Source organism: Engystomops pustulosus, chromosome 5 (genome assembly GCF_040894005.1).
Source record: "Engystomops pustulosus chromosome 5, aEngPut4.maternal, whole genome shotgun sequence".
Lineage (NCBI taxonomy): Eukaryota > Metazoa > Chordata > Amphibia > Anura > Leptodactylidae > Engystomops > Engystomops pustulosus.
This window is the reverse complement of record NC_092415.1, coordinates 126,709,745-126,729,915: the sequence shown is the minus strand read 5'-3', so window position 1 is coordinate 126,729,915 and position 20,171 is coordinate 126,709,745. Positions and strand designations below refer to the sequence as shown.

The window sequence follows — 20,171 nt, the reverse complement described above, 5'->3', positions numbered from 1 at the left end:
GAAAGGAAAACTATTAATGTGAGTCGTTTTTTGCAAAAAATGACAGCAGAGGATGATGTGGAAGCATTTATCACCACGTTTGAAAGGACTGCCGAGTGTGAGGCATGGCCCAGAGAACGTTGGGCAGGACTACTGGCCCCATTCCTTGCTGGGGAAGCGCAAAAGGCCTACTTTGATTTGGAGCCAGAGGCAGCCCAGGAATTTGATAAGCTTAAGGCAGAGATCCTGGCTCGTTTAGGAGTAACCCTAGCAGTCCGAGCGCAAAGAGTGCACCAGTGGACATACAGAGCAGACAAACCACCACGTTCTCCGATGTTCGACCTCATTCATCTGACCAGAAAGTGGCTACAGCCTGAGGTTTTGTCAGCACCTAACGTGGTTCAAAGAGTGGTTATGGACCGATACCTTAGGGCTCTACCAGAAAAATAAAGGCAGTGGGTAAGCCATGGAGACCCTGAAACAGCCGACCAACTTGTGGATCTGGTGGAACGGTATTCTGCAGCTGAAGGACTACTGACTGACACCCATCATCAGACCTCGACCCCTAGGATGACAAGGTTTCCGGGAGTTCCTGGTAAGACTGTTCCGCGCCTAAGGGAGCTGGGAAAAATGTAAAGACTTTGGCTGAGGATAATAATGAGACTGAGGGTCCAGAGAAGCCAAAAATGCATGGACATGGCAAAGGGCCATTACGATGTTTCCGTTGCCATGAGTTGGGGCACATTGCAATGAACTGTCCGTTAACTACTGAACCGATGCAATGTGATGTTGCCTTTTTGAGGAAGCGTATGTCTATGTTTGCTCAGGTGGTGTGTTCAGCTGCAAGCTCAGATTGTTTACAAAACATTTGTGTGAACTAACTGTAGGGGATAAGAGTGTAATTGCTTTGCTAGACTCAGGAAGTGTGGTCACTCTAGTTAAAGCTAGCCTTGTCTGTTCCCCTAACAGTCCGACAGAAACTTTTTCAGTTACCTGTGTACATGGGGATAGCTGTGAATATCAAACTGCAATAACTTGTCTTATTACTACTTATGGAGCAGTATTTCATAAGGTTGGGTTAGTCCCAGAATTAATGCATGATTTAATTTTGGGAAGGGATTTCCCACATTTTTGGAGGTTGTGGGAAAACAACTTGGTGCCTGGGAGAAGGACCACTGTGAGTCTCACAGCTCCAGATGTATGTCCTGAACCATTTGATGGTACGACAGAAGAGGCTGTTGAGGAAGAGCCAGTAGATAGTTCTCTACCTTTTCCATTTTCAGTTATGGCAGGAAACTTGGATGCACCACCCTCAGAGACTGAGACTGAGACTGAAGGGGAGTCCCAACCAATTATGCCTGAATTAGAGTTTAGAAGGGATGACTTTCATACTGAGCAGATGAGGGACCCTATACTGAGTCGAGCTCGAGAAAATGTAAAAGTCATAAACGGGAAACAGGTGGAACCTGACCAGAGACTTGCTTTCCCATACATGGCACTGGAAAATGATTTGTTGTATCAGATTGTTAAGAAGGGGGAAGACAGAGTTCAGCAGCTAGTTGTTCCAAAGCAATTTAGGAGAACAGTTCTGGATCTGGCACATGGACACATTATGAGTGGCTATTTGGGGATCCAGAAAACTACTGAGAGAATCTTGCAAAGGTTCTTCTGGGCCGGTATGCATGCTGATATTAAAGCCTATTGTGATTCATGCCCAGAGTGTCAGATATCTGCACCTACGCCCCACTTTCGCAGGCCATTGGTACCTTTGCCCATCATTGAGATAACATTTGAGCGGATTGGGATGGATTTGGTTGGTCCCTTAACCAAGTCAGCACGTGGGCACCAACACATCCTTGTTATAATGGATTATGCAACCCGTTACCCAGAGGCTATCCCCTTGCACAATACATCATCCAAAACTGTTGCCAAAGAACTAGTGCATGTATTCAGTAGGGTGGGCATTCCAAAAGAAATACTGACGGACCAAGGTACCCCTTTTATGTCTAATGTAATGAAAGAGCTTTGTAAGTTATTTAAGGTCTCTCAGCTACATACATCAGTCTACCACCCTTAGTTGAAAGATTCAATAAAACACTGAAACAAATGCTAGAGAAGGCAGTGAACAAAGATGGGAAAAATTGGGATTTTTTACTCCCCTATTTACTCTTTGCCATAAGGGAGGTGCCTCAGTCATCCACAGGGTTTTCACCATTTGAACTCATGTATGGTAGACATCCCTGAGGTTTGTTAGACGTGGCCAAAGAGACTTGGGAAGGGCAGGTCACCCCGTACAAAAGCGTAATAGAACATGTCTCGGAGATGCAGGATAGAATTTCAGCGGTGATGCCAATAATAATAATATAATAATTCTTTATTTATATAGCGCACACAGATTACGCAGCGCTGCACAAGCATGTCAAATTGGTCCCTGTCCCCATGGGGCTCACAATCTAAACAACCTAACAGTATGTTTTGGAGTGTGGGAGGAAACCGGAGTACCCGGAGGAAACCCACGCAAACACGGAGAGAACATACAAACTCTTTGCAGATGTTGACCTGGGTGGGATTCGAACCCAGGACCCCAGTGCTGCAAGGCAGAAGTGCTACTCACTCAGCCACCGTGCCGATTGTAAGGGAGCACATGGAATTTGCTCAGGGAGCCCAGAAAAGGATTTATGACCGGGGAGCTAAATTGCGTACATTTTCTCCAGGGCAGCGGGTACTGGTCCTTGTCCCTACAGTGGAGAGCAAATTTATAGCCAAATGGCAGGGTCCCTATGAAATTATGGAAAAGGTAAGGGAAGTTAACTATAAAGTCTACCAACCAGGTAGAAGGAGACCTGAACAGATTTACCATGTGAATCTTCTAAAACCGTGGAAAGATCGTCAGGAGCTTTCTGTAGATTTTGCACAACCCCTCCAAAATGTGACGTTAATGCCTAATGTGAACATAGCTGAACCCTTGTCTGATATACAAAAGAAGGAGGCTAAACAATTGATCTCCCAGAACAGAGAGTTCTTTTCTGATAAGCCCGGGCAAACACCAGTTATAAAACATGATATTGTCACAGAACCTGGGGTCTGGGTACGTGTTAAGCCATATAGAATTCCTGAGGCAAGGCTAGAGGCAGTCTCGATGAGTGTGATTGAGGAGTCCCATAGTGACTGGTCAAGCCCAATTGTGTTAATACCAAAGCCTGATGGTACTGTAAGGTTTTGTAATGACTTCAGAAAATTGAACTCAGTGTCTAAATTTGATGCATATCCTATGCCACGAGTAGATGAGCTCATAGATCGACTGGGTAGGGCCCGTTATATCACAACCCTAGATCTGACAAAAGGTTATTGGCAGATACCCCTGACAGACGCAGCCAAGGAAAAGAGTGCGTTTTCAACACCTGTTGGCTTGTTTCAATACGTTACTATGCCTTTTGGTTTACATGGGGCCCCTGCAACGTTCCAACGATTAATGGACAGAGTTTTGAGGCCACATAGGCAATATGCCTCTGCCTACCTTGATGACATAGTTATTTATAGCCCTGACTGGGAGACACACCTACCAAGAGTACAGTGATTGACACCTTGAAGAAGGCAGGGTTGACGGCAAACCCCAAAAAATGTCATATTGGTCTGGAAGAGGCTAAATACCTAGGGTACATTATTGGGAGAGGTGAAGTCAAGCCCCAAGTTGAAAAGATTAATGCTATCCAGAACTGGCCCCAACCATTAAATAAAAAACAAGTGAGGGCTTTCCTTGGGATTACTGGTTATTATAGGCGCTTTATACCCAAATTTACAGCTCTTGCAGTGCCACTAACTGATCTTATCAAGGGAAAAGAGTCAGTTATGATAAAGTGGAACCCTGAAGCAGAGAAGGCATTCCAAACTCTGAAGTTGGCTCTTTGTTCCCAGCCGGTATTGGTAACCCCTGACTTTAAGAAAAAGTTTATAGTGCAGACTGATGCTTCAGAGATAGGAATAGGGGCAGTCGTGTCGCAGATCAGAGATGGAGAAGAACATCCTGTGCTTTATTTAAGCAGAAAACTGAATAAGCATGAGAAAAATTATGCAGTTGTAGAAAAGGAATGTCTTCCCATTAAATGGGCACTGGAATCCCTCAAATATTATTTGTTGGGCAGGAAATTCAGGATGGTCACAGACCACGCTCTCCTTAAGTGGATGAACCTGAATAAAGAAAGAAACAGTCGAGTGACTAGGTGGTTCCTGGCTCTGCAGTCTTACAATTTTACAGTGGAGCATAGGCCAGGAAGATTACAGGGAAATGCGGATGCATTGTCACGTGTGCACTGTGTTGTGGTTACAGTTGCTCAGTCCGAGGGGCCTGAGCAGTGGGGGAGGATATGTGATACCTGTGCAGGACAGGTTGTGGAGGGGAGGTATATTTCTCCAAGGTTCCTCTCATATGTGAAGTAGCAGTCCAGAGACTCACCTGCTGCCTAATTAATGAGGTGTTCAGAAGGAAGGTATTTAGGGAAAGTCAGGTGGGGAATTCACTCTCTCTACCTGGAGACACAGGGCCTATCTGTGTGAGAGCCACATGCAAGTAAGGTTGCAATACTGCTGTGTTTGTTAGCTGGCAGGGAGAAGCCCTCCAGTTGTTAGTTAGGGCTGTACTGTGTATAGTCAGTGCCGGACAGGCAAGGAGTTTTGTTTGTGAATGTTTTTTGTTTCTTTTCTTGCAATCTTCTGCAATAAACCTGACCCAGAGTCAGCTTCTACCTACCTGCTGCTGTTTGCCTCGTATTGATGAAAAAAGAAGCGTGACCTTTGACTCCAGAAAAGGCGATTCCTAACCAATTTCTTACAGTATTAAGAGATATTTTAATTTCCCTGTATGTCGTTTTCCCTGATGTGGTTTCTTTGTTTCATGGTAGAGATGGGAAATCCCCCCAGTACAAGCTCCCCCACATACTGATTAGCCTAGCTCTTTCATGTGTAAAATTTTGTGTAAAATTTTTGGATGTGTTAACTTCTCTAATTCTAATCTAATTTATCTAATGCCATACCACTTTTTTATGTACTGTGTGTGATTGGGTCAAAACAATAACCAATGGCTATTTTTTGTACTACAACCACAGATATCCAAGTATTTAAACCCTATGTATATATTTATATGCAGTCTCCTAAAAATATATTTACCATACAAAAAATGATAAATAATAGAAGTTAAAGAATAATTGGCCTTATTTACTAAGGGTCCGCGGATAGCATTTCCGTCTGACATTTTCGAGATTTGCGCTGCTGGGACAGGTATTTAGCAGGGGATTGTGTTGCACACGATTGGAATTTGGCACAGCGGCACCGGCTTTCATGCAAAAGATATCGGGGGGCGGGCTGTCAGACGATCTGACTGATTATAACTGAGCGCGGGGTTTAACATTCCATTTGTGTTGCATCCAATGCACTTATATTCACCGGGAAGAAGACGGTGAACTCCGGCGGACCTGAGCGGGGAAGCGCCACATGCAGGATATTGGGCGCACAAACTTAGTGAATCGCAGCACAGTGCATTGTCGGCGGACAATGCACTTTCGGGAACTCTGAGGGACAGGGTAAGTAAATGTGCCGCAATGTTCTAAAAGCAGTATTTGCAGTTTATTCTCCAGTATCAGTAGTCTGCTCTTCCAGTCTCCATGTAAGCACCTAAAAGCCTTGTAATGGCCTTGCTATGGTAGATCAGTGTATTTTAAATCCGTAATTAAGGCTACAGAGAATAAAATGTGTTTTTTTTTTTTTTTTTTAAATAAATATGCTATTCTCTAGATTTTGTATATTTTCTTAGCATCCACTATAAAGATTAAGGATAAAATATTATATCTAAGAGTGCCACCTCCGCAATCTATCATTGTTCCACTCCACCTGCCATGCTGCTGCCACCTAAAGAATTTGTCATCGTGCCACTCTTTGACCCAATGCTGGTGATGGAACCTCCACACTTTGCCATTGTGCCACTCTGTGGCTTACCATGTTGCTGCCACCTCCACATTCTGTCATTATGCCACTCTGTAGGCTCCTGCTGCTACTGCTGACACCACCTCCACACTCTATTATTGTGCCACTCTGTGGCCTACCATGTTGCTGCCACCTAAAGAATTTGTCATCGTACCACTCTCTGACCTCATGCTGCTGCTGCCACCTCTATACTTTGTCATTGTGCCCTCTGTGGCCTACCATGTTGCCGCCTCCTACACACTCTATCATTGTGCCACTCTGTGGGCTCCTGCTATTGCTGCTGCTACTGCCACCACCACACTCTATCATTGTGACACTCTGTGGCTTACCATGTTGCTGCCACCTCCACACTTTGTTATTGTGCCACTCTGTGGCCTCCTGCTTCTGCCGCCACCTCCACACTCTGGCCTACCAGGTTGCTGCCACCTCCATAATTTGCCATTGTGCCCCTCTGCGGCCTACTCATGCTGCTGCCAAGTGACTGCTGTCTCCTTGGAACACTGTGTAATTTCCATTATGCTGTTTTCACCCACCACCACTCTATGATGTTGCCACTATGTTTAGTTTTCCCCTTTATTTCATCTGTCGGAAGGAATGAAAATCTTCAGGATTGATAGCCAGAAGCAGGAGTGGATACAGAACAGAGAGGACATGCAAATATCCAATTTACTGATCATCTCTGTTCTGGATCAACTCCTGTTTGTTTTTGGCTTTAGCAATATTGATGGATTATTGACCGTAATCTAGGGAATCATCTGATGGCAGTGTAAAAAGAGTGCACTCTTTGATGTTATAGTGGAATCTTGGCCCTCAGCTCAGTCCTTTCGAGCTGGCACAGACGTTACTAAATGTAATAGATGGACATGTGTAGAGTTCACAAATGCCTCATATTGATATGTTCACATGAATAAAATCATAATATCACTAAAACTGAAATAAATAAATATCTGCTTTTCAGCTGGAAATTTTAAGACCTGCAAAATATATCAATAAAACTGAATAAAAAGTAAAGGCGCCATAAAACCTATGTAATTTTGAAAGCAGACAACCAGGCGATGCATTTGGCAATTAACATTGAAAATTTCCTCTAAAATATGTACAAATCCAGAATACTTATATAAAGAAAATATACTTTCCTAAAACAGTAAGATGTGAGGAGATCATACAGACCCCATATGTGTATATCCACCAAAATATGTAGCAAAGGGAACGTTACATCCACAGAGGACACCAAACTATTTTTGTAGAAAATTGCACAGAGCTTCACACAGATCTATCATTATATTCTCACTTACACAATGCTAACCCAATTAAATAACTATATATCCTCTCTAATGAGATAACAAAAGTCACTTTTAGATGTCGACATTGTATTAGCCGCACAATAACAGAACCCTCCGCTCTTCATAAGAATTTGAGTGAGAACGTCATAACATGGGTGGAAATAATGGAGGATGGTGTGAAATAAAAACTTTATTCCAAAACGTGTGTGTTTTTGGTGTTACATATAACTTCATGGACATGTTCTGGGTTGCGGTGTTAAAGGGGTTGTCCGAGAGTTCTGAAAAAAACTAAAGGTGGCCGGAGGGCGCTGCTTAAAAAAATAAAGTCTTTCTTACCTTCTGGTGCCCTCCGGTATCCAGCGCTACTGACGCTCCTGTTCGGGCGCCATGTAAACAAACATGGCTGCCGGAGCAGCACTGGATTCAGCTTGTGGCCGGGCACGCCTGCCCGTCCCTTTTCACAGCATTGTGAATGTGGGCCGGAAGGTGGCCGGGTCTGGCTGGAAGCTGGATACCGAAGGGCACCGGAAGGTAAGTAGGACTTTATTTTTTTAAGCAGCGCCCTCCCGGCCACCCTTATTTTTTTTTCAGAACTCGGACAACCCCTTTAATGTGTCAACACATTAGGCGAAGAGGATTGAATGTTCATCGTATCAGTCAATTTTCTAAAAAAAAAAAATAAATAATACAAAATAAATGGCAATAAGAGATCAAGTGTGTTCTTAGATAGTTCTGCATAGAAAAGGGTTAAAAACATAAACATTAGTTGATTTTATTCCTTGTTAGAATGTAGTAACATATAAAGTGATTATTTCCATTATCTGTGAGGCGCAGCAGCTCCTGTGTGCAGCAAATTCTCCCGGTAGCCTGATGGCTAAGAATCTGGACGGGGGTACTCTTCAGGTGGCTGTATCTCTGGCTCTGTGCCACATAGAAGCTCACTTGTTTTTTCCTATGAAAGAAAAGTCTCCTCTTTTATATGAATCTAAATTTGTGTTTCTAAGTGTCAGGAAAACGGAGATAATTAACTGTTAAACTGCCGTCGGGAGTAATTTTTCTATTTAAAAATGGCACCTGCTATTCTTACTTTAAACCTGAATATCTCTGGATCCATAGCACCTTGAAACACAATTCAAGATTCATATGAAAGCGCCGGCCCTGGTTAAGTGTCCCAAATCACCTTGTATGATTACTGTTTGTAAATGTATTACAAAAAAAATTCCGCCATTCTGGGTTCTCAGCGCCTACGTGATGCTGCTAGTGACGCTGGAGAAGTACATCCTTGTTTTACTGCAGAACTGCTGTAGGTAAACAGTGTACACTATGAAGCTGGAGTAGTATACCCTGGCTGCGCTGCACAAGTGCTATAGGTACACAGCATGTACTATGAAGCTGGAGTAGTACATCCTGGCTTCACCGAAAATGCGATGTAGGTGCACAGCATGTGCTATGACGCCGGAGTGTTTCAGATTTAGTGAAGCATTGAGAGAGGAGGTGCAAGAGCTCTGGATGTGAGTCCTCTGTGCTTCATCAGACTCACATCTGCATAAGTATAAAGACCTGTTAGCGGTTTAGTGTCCTAAATCTACCTGACAGGTTCTCTTTAACATCTAAGATTCCACTGGTAGAAGTCAGAGCAGCACTGGTCATACGGAAGAGACAGGAAATGTACAAAGATTTCTCTTATAAGTCACTACATTGTTATATATTACAATTATTAATAAGGAGGCCTGAGGAGAACCAGAATCTACCTCTATACGGTCACTGTATGGTGGAATACTGGTATGCCAGATTTGGTGACTTTTGCCCCACCTATATTTAACCCCTAGCCATGCCTCTGCATACATCATATTAAAGGGGAGATTCTCCTGTTTAATGGACACCATGTTTGTGTTTCTAGATGCCAGGGTTCAACCCTTCATCAATTGTAAGGTGAAGTCCAAATTAATTGTTACGGAAAGATAAGATGGCCACCGGTACCGAGATGAACAGCACAGAAAAGACACGGACACCATTTCATAAGCTGCACTCAAATCACACGCAGGCGTGTAGCCGTGTATATAGAAAACAGAAAATTCTTTGTAGAGGGTGTGAGAAGGTGATAAAATGCTGAAATTCTATAGCCTATCTAGAATATACTTTGAACAACTCCCCTTTCCCCTATTGTTACTAAGAACTGGTCTCCAGGGAAATAGAATATTATTACTATCCCAGCTACAAAATGTACTGAAAAGAAGGCTCCGAAGGCTTCTAAGGGTCCTAAATCGTCAAAATAAGATTAGCAGAAGAAACAGGCTGAAGGACAAACTATCTCTAACAGGAGTCAGGGACTAGCAGGCAGATTGCACAAAGTGGTGGCTGAATCATGAAATGGATGACAGTGTACAAGATGGCGTCTGTAGAGAAATATGAACTCTCACAAGGCGATATAGCCATTTGAAGTTGGGCACTGTCATCATGTAAGTAAACTTCCTTTCTGCAATCTGTCACAGTAAAAGCTGCAGTCCTGAAGAGGTTAAAAATATAAAAATAAAGTAAAGTTAAAATAAAGGGGGCCATCAAAGAAGACTTTAATGAAAATCTACCATTTGATTTTGTTCATTTTGAACCACACATACCTTGAGAATGCTGTAGCTACACTGATGCAGAATCATATTGTGTTTAATCTCTGTGCTGAGTGGTTTTGCTGAAAAAACAACTATAAAATTCAGGGCTTGGGAAAACTGAATCCACATTACACACTAGCTTTCTGAATAGCCAAGACAGGACTAGTCAATTTGAGCTGGGTCACTCATACACAGCAGCTGGGGATGATGCAGCAATCTGCCTGGCAGGGAGAACAGTGATTGCATCATCCGCTGGTGTAGTGAATAGCTAATGTGAAAGAAAAAAAGGCCGAACCCAGACACAGAAGCGACAGACCTTCATTATCAAAATTTTATAATTGTTTTCCACCACGTTCCATGACGGCCCCCACCTGGAGGATGCTCCTATATCCTGTAGGGACAGGAAGTGCAAGAGATTAAAAGCTCCTCCCTAGCACCCAACACCAGTGTCTTCCTGTCCCTACGGGATATAGGATGCAAGAGAGAAATTTTTAACATTTTTACCTTTTTACTTTTTACTTTTCCTTTTTATTTTTCCAATAGTTCCGCCTCCACAACCGAGTGGAGGGGAACAAGAAATACCTCCTCCCCACCCCCGCGCCATCCGGCCCATCCAGCGGTCCCGGGAGACTAATGCTGGGCCGGATACGGGGGGCAAGCAGGCAGACTGCAAATACCTGCGAACTGGAGCCTTTCTTCATGTTCGGGGACCGGCGTTCGAGTCCGGGCGTCGGTGCTCGGCAGGTGGAGGGTTCCAGCGGACGGGCAGGTTGTGGTGGCGTGCACGCGCAACTCAGGCGCGCGGTTCCGGAATAGCCGCGTGCTGGAAGTCGGGGCGCGTAATCAGGTGACGCGACTTCCGGTAGGCACGTCACCAGGGCGCCGGGCACGTCATTAGGGGCGGCCCCGAATGCCCGACTCCTGGGACTCGGCTACAGTCCAGGAATCAATCACTTCCGGTCAAAGCGGAAGGGGGAGGAGAGAAGAGCTGCTCCAGGCACGCCTGATCATTTATATAGCATCCCTGGGGAACCCTATCTCGGGTGGCTCTGGTGCTTCCAGCAACATGGCTGATGACGCATCCAACCTGTTCCAGGTCCTGGTACCCGTAAGTACAAGCCCTGGGCTGACCACTTCTCTCTCTCACTCATACATTTCATACTTGTCTATTGACTGTTATCATGTATGCTTCTCTTAGGGAAAAGAGCAAAAAGAACCTAAGGAGAAAGAACAGAGAGAGAGAGATAAACCCCTTAAAAAACCCTCTAAAAGATGTGGCTTATGTAATTCTAAATTATCCGAGGATTATAGAAAGAGTCTATGTTCAGACTGTCTAGCTAAAATTCTAAAAGAGGAAAGATCGTCATTAATGGACGAAATTAGATCCGCAATAAAGGAGGAAGTATCCTCCTCTATTGCTGCTCACTTACCCGAACCACCTAGGAAAAAACCTAGATATATTCAGTCATCCTCTTCTGATCAGGATTCAGATTTTCCTTCCGGTTCTATGAATGAAAGACTGGAAGAAGATTTAGAGGAGGTACATTCTAAGGATCAGGGGCACACAAAATACTTGTTTGCGTCCGAAGATCTAGACAACCTATTACAAGCCCTGAGAAACACATTAGAAATAGAAGATGTGTCAGAACCTACTTAAGTGCAGAATGACCTCTTTGGGGGACTTAAATATAGAAGGAAAAGTTTATTTCCAGTAGTTGACACGTTAAAAGATTTAGTGTTAGCAGAATTGAAGGAACCAGAAAAAAAGAATTTCTGTTCCTAGAGAATTCCGAAACAGACTGCAATTTGAGGATAATGCATTATGGGACGAAATACCTAAGGTTGACATCCAGGTCGCTAAGGTAGTTAAAAAAACGGATCTCCCATTTGAAGATAGTGCCCAATTAAAAGACCCCCTTGATCGTAAATCTGATGCCTTGCTAAAGAGGGCTTGGGAGACGTCTTCATTAAATATTAAGACCAACATTGCCTCCACTTCTGTCACCAGGACTTTATATTTCTGGTTATCAGAATTAGAATCCCATCTTGTAAATAATACCTCAAGAGAATCTATTATAGAGTCTTTGCCCCTCCTCAAATCTGCCACAGCATTTCTAGCGGATGCTTCGGTGGAGGCTCTAAGGTTTTCGGCCAAAGAGGTGGCCTTAACCAATTCTGTCCGGAGATCTCTCTGGTTAAAACAGTGGGGTGGTGATATAAAATCTAAGTCTATGCTTTGTGGTATACCTTTCCAGGGCGAATTGTTGTTTGGCAGCGAATTAGACTCTATACTAGAGAAAGCTGCAGACAGAAAAAAGGGGTTTCCGGTAAATAGACTTCCCCCTAAAAAACCCTCCTTTCCCTTTCCATTTCGTACTTCCAGGGAAGAGAAAACTCCCTTTAGGGGCAAAGGAAAAACAGGGAGATGGAGCTACGCAAAAGGAGGGGCAGGTCGTGGGTTTTTCTCTAACCCCGACCACAAACAGAGAAAACAATGACTTGCAGGTGGGGGGGGGGGGAGACTTTCCCATTTCAGGCCCGAATGGGAAAAAATCTGCCCAAACCCTTGGATACTCCAGACCATCCAGTCAGGTTACAGGGTAGAGTTTCTCCATATTCCCCCACAACATTTTCAGAACCCACCAAATCTTCCAGAAAAACAAACTCTCCATCTCTGGACCAACATCCAACAGTTACTTCAAATGGATGTGATTGTTCCAGTCCAGGAGATAGAAAAAGGGGAAGGATTTTATTCTCCTTTATTTTTGGTAAAAAAAACCCCAATGGGTCTTACCGTCTAATTATAAACCTGAAAAAATTAAACAGGTTTATAAAATACAAACACTTCATAATGCAATCGATAAAGTCAGCAACCCCCCTAATAGGTCAAAATTATCTTTTATGTACAATAGATCTAGTACGCGTACTATCACGTCCCTATTTGTCAGGATCACCAAAAATATCTCAGATTCGTTCCCCGGGGGGAAAAATACTTCATTATCAGTTCAAGGCCTTACCATTTGGGATCTCTTCGGCACCCCGTATTTTCACAAAAATTATGGTAGAGGTAGTGGCCTACCTAAGATTGAAAGGCATAGTTATAGTACCTTACCTAGACGACCTACTTCTAGTGGCCAAAACCAAATTAGAACTAAAGACCCACCTTCAGATAGTTATAGGTCTCCTCCAGGACTTAGGTTGGGTCATAAACAAGAAAAAAATCAGATTTAAAACCAGAGAAAGTGAAAAAGTTTCTAGGGGTGAAACTAGATTCTGTGAAACAGAGTTCTTTCCTACCGATAGAAAAGATCCAAAAAATAAAGGAAAATGTGAGTCTCCTTCCAGAGAAAGGAGTCGTGCAGCATTCGAGCAGCTCTGAGTCTTCTGGGCCTTCTGACGTCCTGTATCCAGTGCGTGGCTTGGGCTCAGAACCACACACAAGGACTATGCAGGCTTGGACAATCCGGGTATGGGACAAAAACCCTCTACATCTAGACCACAAGGTAAAAATTCCCCTTTTAGTCAAACATTCTCTATCATGGTGTAAGAATGCCATAAACTTAAAGAAAGGAGTTTGGTGGAATCCAAACCCGGTCTTGACAATACGAACCGATGCAAGCCTGACAGGTTGGGGGGCTGTGTTGGCAGGCCACTATTTTCAAGGTCAGTGGGACAGCCAGACTCGTTCTAGGTCCTCAAACTTCCGGGAGTTAAAGGCAGTCCTAGAAACCTTCAAACAGAGCCACTTACACATAAGATATCAACATGTAAGAATCCTTTCTGATAACACTACTACAGTAGCTTATCTGCGCAGACAAGGGGGCACAAAGTCAAAAACTTTGTCAGGGTTATCACATCAGATTTTTTGGTGGGCGGAAACTTATTTTCTATCCCTCTCAGCTATCCATCTCAAAGGTACAGAAAATATAGAAGCAGACTTCCTAAGTCGGGTTACATTAGATCCACATGAATGGTCGCTAAACCCGCAAACTTTCAGGGAAATCTGTCATATCTGGGGGACTCCAACCTTAGATCTTTTCGCGACCCACCTAAATAATAAATCCCCTAAATACTTCTCTTTAGACCCTAGGGGCTCTCCTACAGGGTTAGATGCCTTCAGTCATGCATGGGGGTCAGGGTTAGTCTATGCTTTTCCTCCCATACCCCTGATTCCCAAAATCTTAACAGAGATTGAGAACAGAACAGGTATTAATGGTTCTTATTGCTCCATACTGGCCAAAAAGAAGTTGGTTCACGGTTATTCAGGAACTAGCTATAGATAATCCTGTTCATCTACCTTATCGTCAGGATCTTCTTCTACAGGGTCCACTGTATCATCAAGACGTACGACATTTAAAACTCACGGCCTGGATCCTGAGAGGGCATACCTAATGACCAAAGGCCTTTCTACCGAAGTGATCAACACTATTCAAGCAAGCAGGAAACCAGTGACTAACGCTATTTATGCCAAGATCTGGAAAAAATTCTATACGTGGTGCGGGGACTATCCCCCTTCTCCAGAGAATCCAAACTTAGGTCAAATCTTAGATTTCTTACAAGCAGGGTTTTCTCTCGGTCTTAAACCAAGTACCCTTAGAGTCCAAATTTCGGCTTTAAGTATATATTTTGATTTCCCCTTAGCAGATCACAGATGGATCAAAAGATTATTTAAGAGCTGTTCTCGTATTAAACCGCATATACACAACCCAGTCCCTTCTTGGGATCTCTCGCTGATCCTAAATATTCTCACAGAGCCCCCCTTTGAGCCTCTTGATTCTGCAAACATGAAAATCCTCACATTTAAAACGGTCTTCCTAATTGCGATTACCACAGCTCGCAGATAGGGCGAAATTCATGCCCTCTCGCGCAGGGAACCCTTTCTAAGAATCTTAGACGACAAGATAGTTCTCAAACTAGATCCCCTCTTCCTCCCCAAAGTTGTGTCTGATTTCCACCGTACACAGGAAATTATTCTTCCCTCTTTTTGTGCTAATCCTAAATTTGAACGTGAAAAAAAGTGGCAGACTTTAGATGTTAGGAGATGTGTTCTCTTTTACTTAGAAGCAACAAAAGAGTGGTGTAAAGATTCAAATTTATTAGTCAACTTTGGGGGGAAGAATAGAGGGTTGAAAGCCTCAAAAGTGACCTTAGCCAGATTGATAAAATCCACCATCTCTCTGTTACAAAACCGCAAACACCTCCCTTCCGGGGGACATTAAAGCCCATTCCACTAGGGCCATGGCAACATCATCGGCCGAAAAAAGGGGTGCATCTCTGGACCAGATATGCCGGGCAGCAACGTGGTCAAGTTCCTCGACCTTTGCAAAGCACTACCGTTTGGATATTGCCTCCCAGGAGGACCTGGCGTTCGGCAGGAAAATCCTGCAGGCGGCGGTCCCTCCCAAATAAGGGGGAAATCTGGTAAGTCTCCAGGTGGGGGCCGTCATGGAAAGTGGTGGAAATATGGAATTAGAGTTACCGGTAATTCGGTTTCCACTAGTAACCATGACGGCCCCCCATTATTTCCCTCCCTTTCTTCCTTCTTGGAGATGGTTCTATGTAAATTTTTTTGCACTTGCATCCTTCTGGGTGGTACTTTGGTAGACACTGGTGTTGGGTGCTAGGGAGGAGCTTTTAATCTCTTGCACTTCCTGTCCCTACAGGATATAGGAGCATCCTCCAGGTGGGGGCCGTCATGGTCACTAGTAGAAACCGAATTACCGGTAAGTCTAATTCCATATTTTTCAGCAAAACCACTCAGCACAAGGATTAAACAAGATATGAATCTGCATCAGTGTAGCTACAGCATTCTAAAGGTATGTTTGGTTCATAATGCATCAAATCAAATGGTAGGTTTCCTTTAAGTCAAATCAGGATAGTAATCTTTCCCTTGGGACCCTGTTATCAATGTTAAACTGTTGGATATATAAAGAAATAAATATTGAGAAACAACCTAATTCATAGGATTTCATACTTGGAAGACATAAACAAAATACAGCTGAAAACATAAAACCTCAACTATTAGATATGATACAGTATACAGTCAGGGGTGTCGCTAGGTCAAAAGATCCGGGGCTCGTGACCCGGATCTTTTGGCCTGTGCCCCGGATCTCCCCGGGCATCCTACCCTCTCTCAACACAATCCGTGTCCTGCACGGATCATGATGAGAAAGTTTGCTGTCACTGCTTTCCCCAGCAGCTCAGTCTCCGGTGAATAATAATCACAGAGTCTGAAGGACCTGTGATGATGTCATGGTCTCATGACCTGCCGGGGAAAGCAGTGCACACACAGAAAGAGAGAGAGAGCTGCATCTGTGAGGTAAGGGGGAGACATGATAGGGAAGAGGAAGAATAAGGGGGGTTAGTGTGAGGCACATTACTTAGTGGGGGGCTGTGTGTGGGGCACATTACTTAGTGGGGGCTGTGTGAGGCACATTACTTACTGGGGGGCTGTGTGTGAGGCACATTACTTACTGGGGGGCTGTGTGAGGCACATTACTTACTGGGGAGCTGTGTGTGGGGCATATTACTTACTGGGGAGCTGTGTGTGGGGCATATTACTTACTGGGGGGCTGTGTGAGCACATTACTTACTGGGGGGCTGTGTGTGAGGCACATTACTTACTGGGGGGCTGTGTGAGGCACATTACTTACTGGGGGGCTGTGTGAGGCGCATTACTTACTGGGGGGCTGTGTGTGAGGCACATTGCTTAGTGGGGGGCTGTATGATGCACATTACTTACTGGGGGGCTGTGTGTGAGGCACATTACTTAGTGGGGGGCTGTGTGAGGCACATTACTTAGTGGGGGGCTGTGTGAGGCACATTACTTAGTGGGGGGCTGTGTGAGGCACATTACTTAGTGTGGGCTGTGTGAGGCACATTACTTAGTGGGGGGGCTGTGTGAGGCACATTACTTAGTGGGGGGCTGTGTGAGGCACATTACTTAGTGGGGGGCTGCGTGGGCACCTTACTAGGGGGCTGTGTGCGAGGCACATTACTTAGTGGGGGGCTGTGTGAGGCACATTATTTAGTGGGGGGCTGTGTGAGGCACATTACTTAGTGGGGGACTGTGTGAGGCACATTACTTACTGGGGGGCTGTGTGTGAGCACATTACTTACTGGGGGGCTGTGTGTGAGCACATTACTTACTGGGGGGCTGTGTGTGAGGCACATTACTTAGTGGGGGGGCTGTGTGAGGCATATTACTTACTGGAGGAATGTGTGTGAGGCACATTACTTAGTGGGGGGCTGTGTGAGGCACATAAGTGAGTGGAGGGCTGTGTGAGGCACATAAGTGAGTGGAGGGCTGTGTGAGGCACATTACTTACTAGGGGGCTGTGTGTGAGGCACATAGTGGGGGGCTGTGTGAGCACATTAATTACTGGGGGGCTGTGTGTGAGGCACATTCCTGGAGGAATGTGTGTGAGGCACATTACTTACTGGGGGGCTGTATGTGAGGCACATTACTTACTGTTGGGGGCTGTGTGAGGCACATTACTTACTATGGGGGGGCTGTGTGGGGCACATTACTTACTGGGGGGCTGTGTGAGGCACATTACTTACTGGGGGGCTGTGTGAGGCACATTACTTAGTGGGGGGCTGTGTGAGGCACATTACTTAGTGGGGGGCTGTGTGAGGCATATTACTTCCTGGGGGGCTGTGTGTGAGGCACATTACTTCCTGGGGGGCTAAGTGTGAGGCACATTATTTACTTGGAGGCTGTGTGGGGCACATTACTTACTGGGGGGCTGTGTGGGGCACTTTTCTTACTGGGGGGCTGTGTGGGGCACTTTTCTTACTGGGGGGCTGTGTGGGGCACATTACTTACTGGGGGGCTGTGTGTGAGGATATTACGTACTGGGGGGCTGTGTGGGGCACATTACTTACTGGGGGGCTGTGTGTGAGGATATTACTTACTGGGGGGCTGTGTGGGGCACATTACTTACTGGGGGGCTGTGTGGGGCACATTACTTACTGTTGGGGCTTGATGGGTAACATGCACCTGGTTTTGTTTAAATGCAAGACAAAGTGTGAGGCGCTGCCTTACAGTATTTGGGGGAGATTGTTAGGGGCAGCAGCAGGATAACACTGCCAGGGAACCAAGATGTAGGGACAATGAGGAACATAAGATGTGGTGATGCCTAATGGAGAAGATGGAGGAGACGTCACCTGCAGACACTGGAGAGAATTTCTCTGGTGTTTCTGTAGCTGTATACACTGTCAGTAAAGTTGTTATGTGAGGGGTTATGTACAGGAGGGGGCATTACTAAAAGAGCGCTACATATGTATTGGGGCCCGTGCCCCGGATCTTTTACCACCCTAGCAACGCCCCTGCAGTATGTTATAAAGACTATGCAGGAGATCTAAGTAGATTGGGCTTTAAAAGATATATATTAGGTACAAGTATAGAAAAATCACTGCACCATAAATGTAAAAATGATAGAAAGAAGAAAAGAAAAAGTTATATTTAAGGAGCAAGAAATTTATGATCCTCAAAAAATTCTGGATAGCTTCAGTGAGTACTATTCTAACCTGAATAACCTAGCGTAGGTGGGAACAGCTACCAGACCAGAAAAAGAAGTGATGTGTGAATTTCTAAATACTCTAATGCTCATACAGTTGGATATTAACCAGAGCGTTTTTTACTAGATGCTGATTTTACTCTACAGGAAGTTAGACACGCCATAGAAAAGTTAAAAAGGCAAAAAGGTTCGCGCCCGAACAGGTTCTCTAATGAATATTATATCGAACTAAACAATATTCTGGCCCCCATTTGACTATATTGTTTAATGAATTCAGAAATAGACAAAAAATACCAGAGGAAAAGTTTGAGGCAAAGATAGTTGCCATACACAAAGAGAATACGGATCCAAAAAAAGTCAAGAATTATATGCCTATATCTTTATTATAGTGATCTTAAGATTTTTTTCCTCTATTTTAGCTACCAGACTAGCATCTGTTATAGGCCCTCTGGTTGATCAAGATGGGGTTGGATTTATACCGGTAAAACGAACTAGACATGCCACATATCGAATTATTAATTTAGTGCAGTTGGATAGGCTACAGTGGGCCCTATTTGCATTTCTGTCAATAGATGCAGAAAAATCTCAGGCATTAAGGCGTAATCCAGATATGCAGGATATTAAATGTCAAAACAAAGAACACTTAGTAGGTCTGTATGCAAACAATATTATTATTAGTTGCCGAAATCCACTGATTATTGTAGGACCAATCGTAGAAATTATTGTTAATTCTAATGCTAATAAACTGGTAGTTCCATAGAAAAACTTCATTTAAAAAACTACCAAACTCTTTTTCATGGTTGGAAATGAAAGCTGTTACTAAGAAAAAGTTATTACCAGTTATACTATACCAATTTTGTTGCATCCCTAATTTTGTTGCTATTTCCTAATGAATTTATTAAAAAAAATATTCTAATCTAATTTATTTGGAGTGATAAGCCACCAAGAGTTTCCAGGCAAATATTATATATCAGGAGATGGTGTGGAGGATCAGGTCTTCCAAATAATTTTTTATCGACAAGTGGTATTACTGGAGCCATGCAAGAAATGTTGGCTGGACATGTCCCCAGGAAAGTGGATGCAACTAGAGGCTGAGTATGCATATTGTGAGCATTTGAAGGATCTGCTGATTGCCACTAGAATGGGAAATAAAAAGAGGGCCTCCAGAGTTTGGAAACCCCTAGATGAAACTGCGAATGGATCATTAAATCAGTTATTCTTCCTGTGACGACTGATATCTGGTTGAGTTTCTGTAAAAATACCAATAAGAAGCAGTCCGTACTGGAACCTACATCAAATTATCTATTTTATAGGGCTGCATTTTGCAGCTTAATATTAGCACTTGGGAAAAGATGGGAATCAATACCTTAAAGGCCTTTTCCCATGAAAGAAAATTCTCAATCCCCTAGTGATGTAACACAATAAAGATCATTTAAACCCTTACTTAAAATTTTTTCTCAGTTTTACTGCTGTTTTAGCTCCTATCACTCAGTGATGGTCAGTGTGACCATGCCAGAGTGTGCAGGACTCTCTAAGCAAACACATTATGATCCCTTTATTTCTGTGAGCTGACAGTGTGGTTAGCAGGGTACAAGGTTTATATACACTTACATTTTACCTTCTGAACATTGTGCTAGTTTCTGACACCTAGAAAGAGAGAGGAGACAGATCAGAGATAAGATGATTAGATCCATTAGATGCCTATTGCACACAATGACACACATAAGCTCTCATATAGGATACTTCAAGAAAAAACAACGATCCAGCGCATATCCTCCGCACACGGCATGCAATACTACATCCTC

The 20,171-nt window shown here is 43.9% G+C and overlaps 1 protein-coding gene across 10 annotated transcripts in view; it reads left to right on the top strand.

The window, feature by feature from the left end:
* TMEM245 (transmembrane protein 245) overlaps positions 1-20,171 on the top strand; it is a 757,127-nt gene that overhangs the window by 606,699 nt on the left and 130,257 nt on the right. The gene's annotated exons all lie outside the window — the stretch shown is intronic.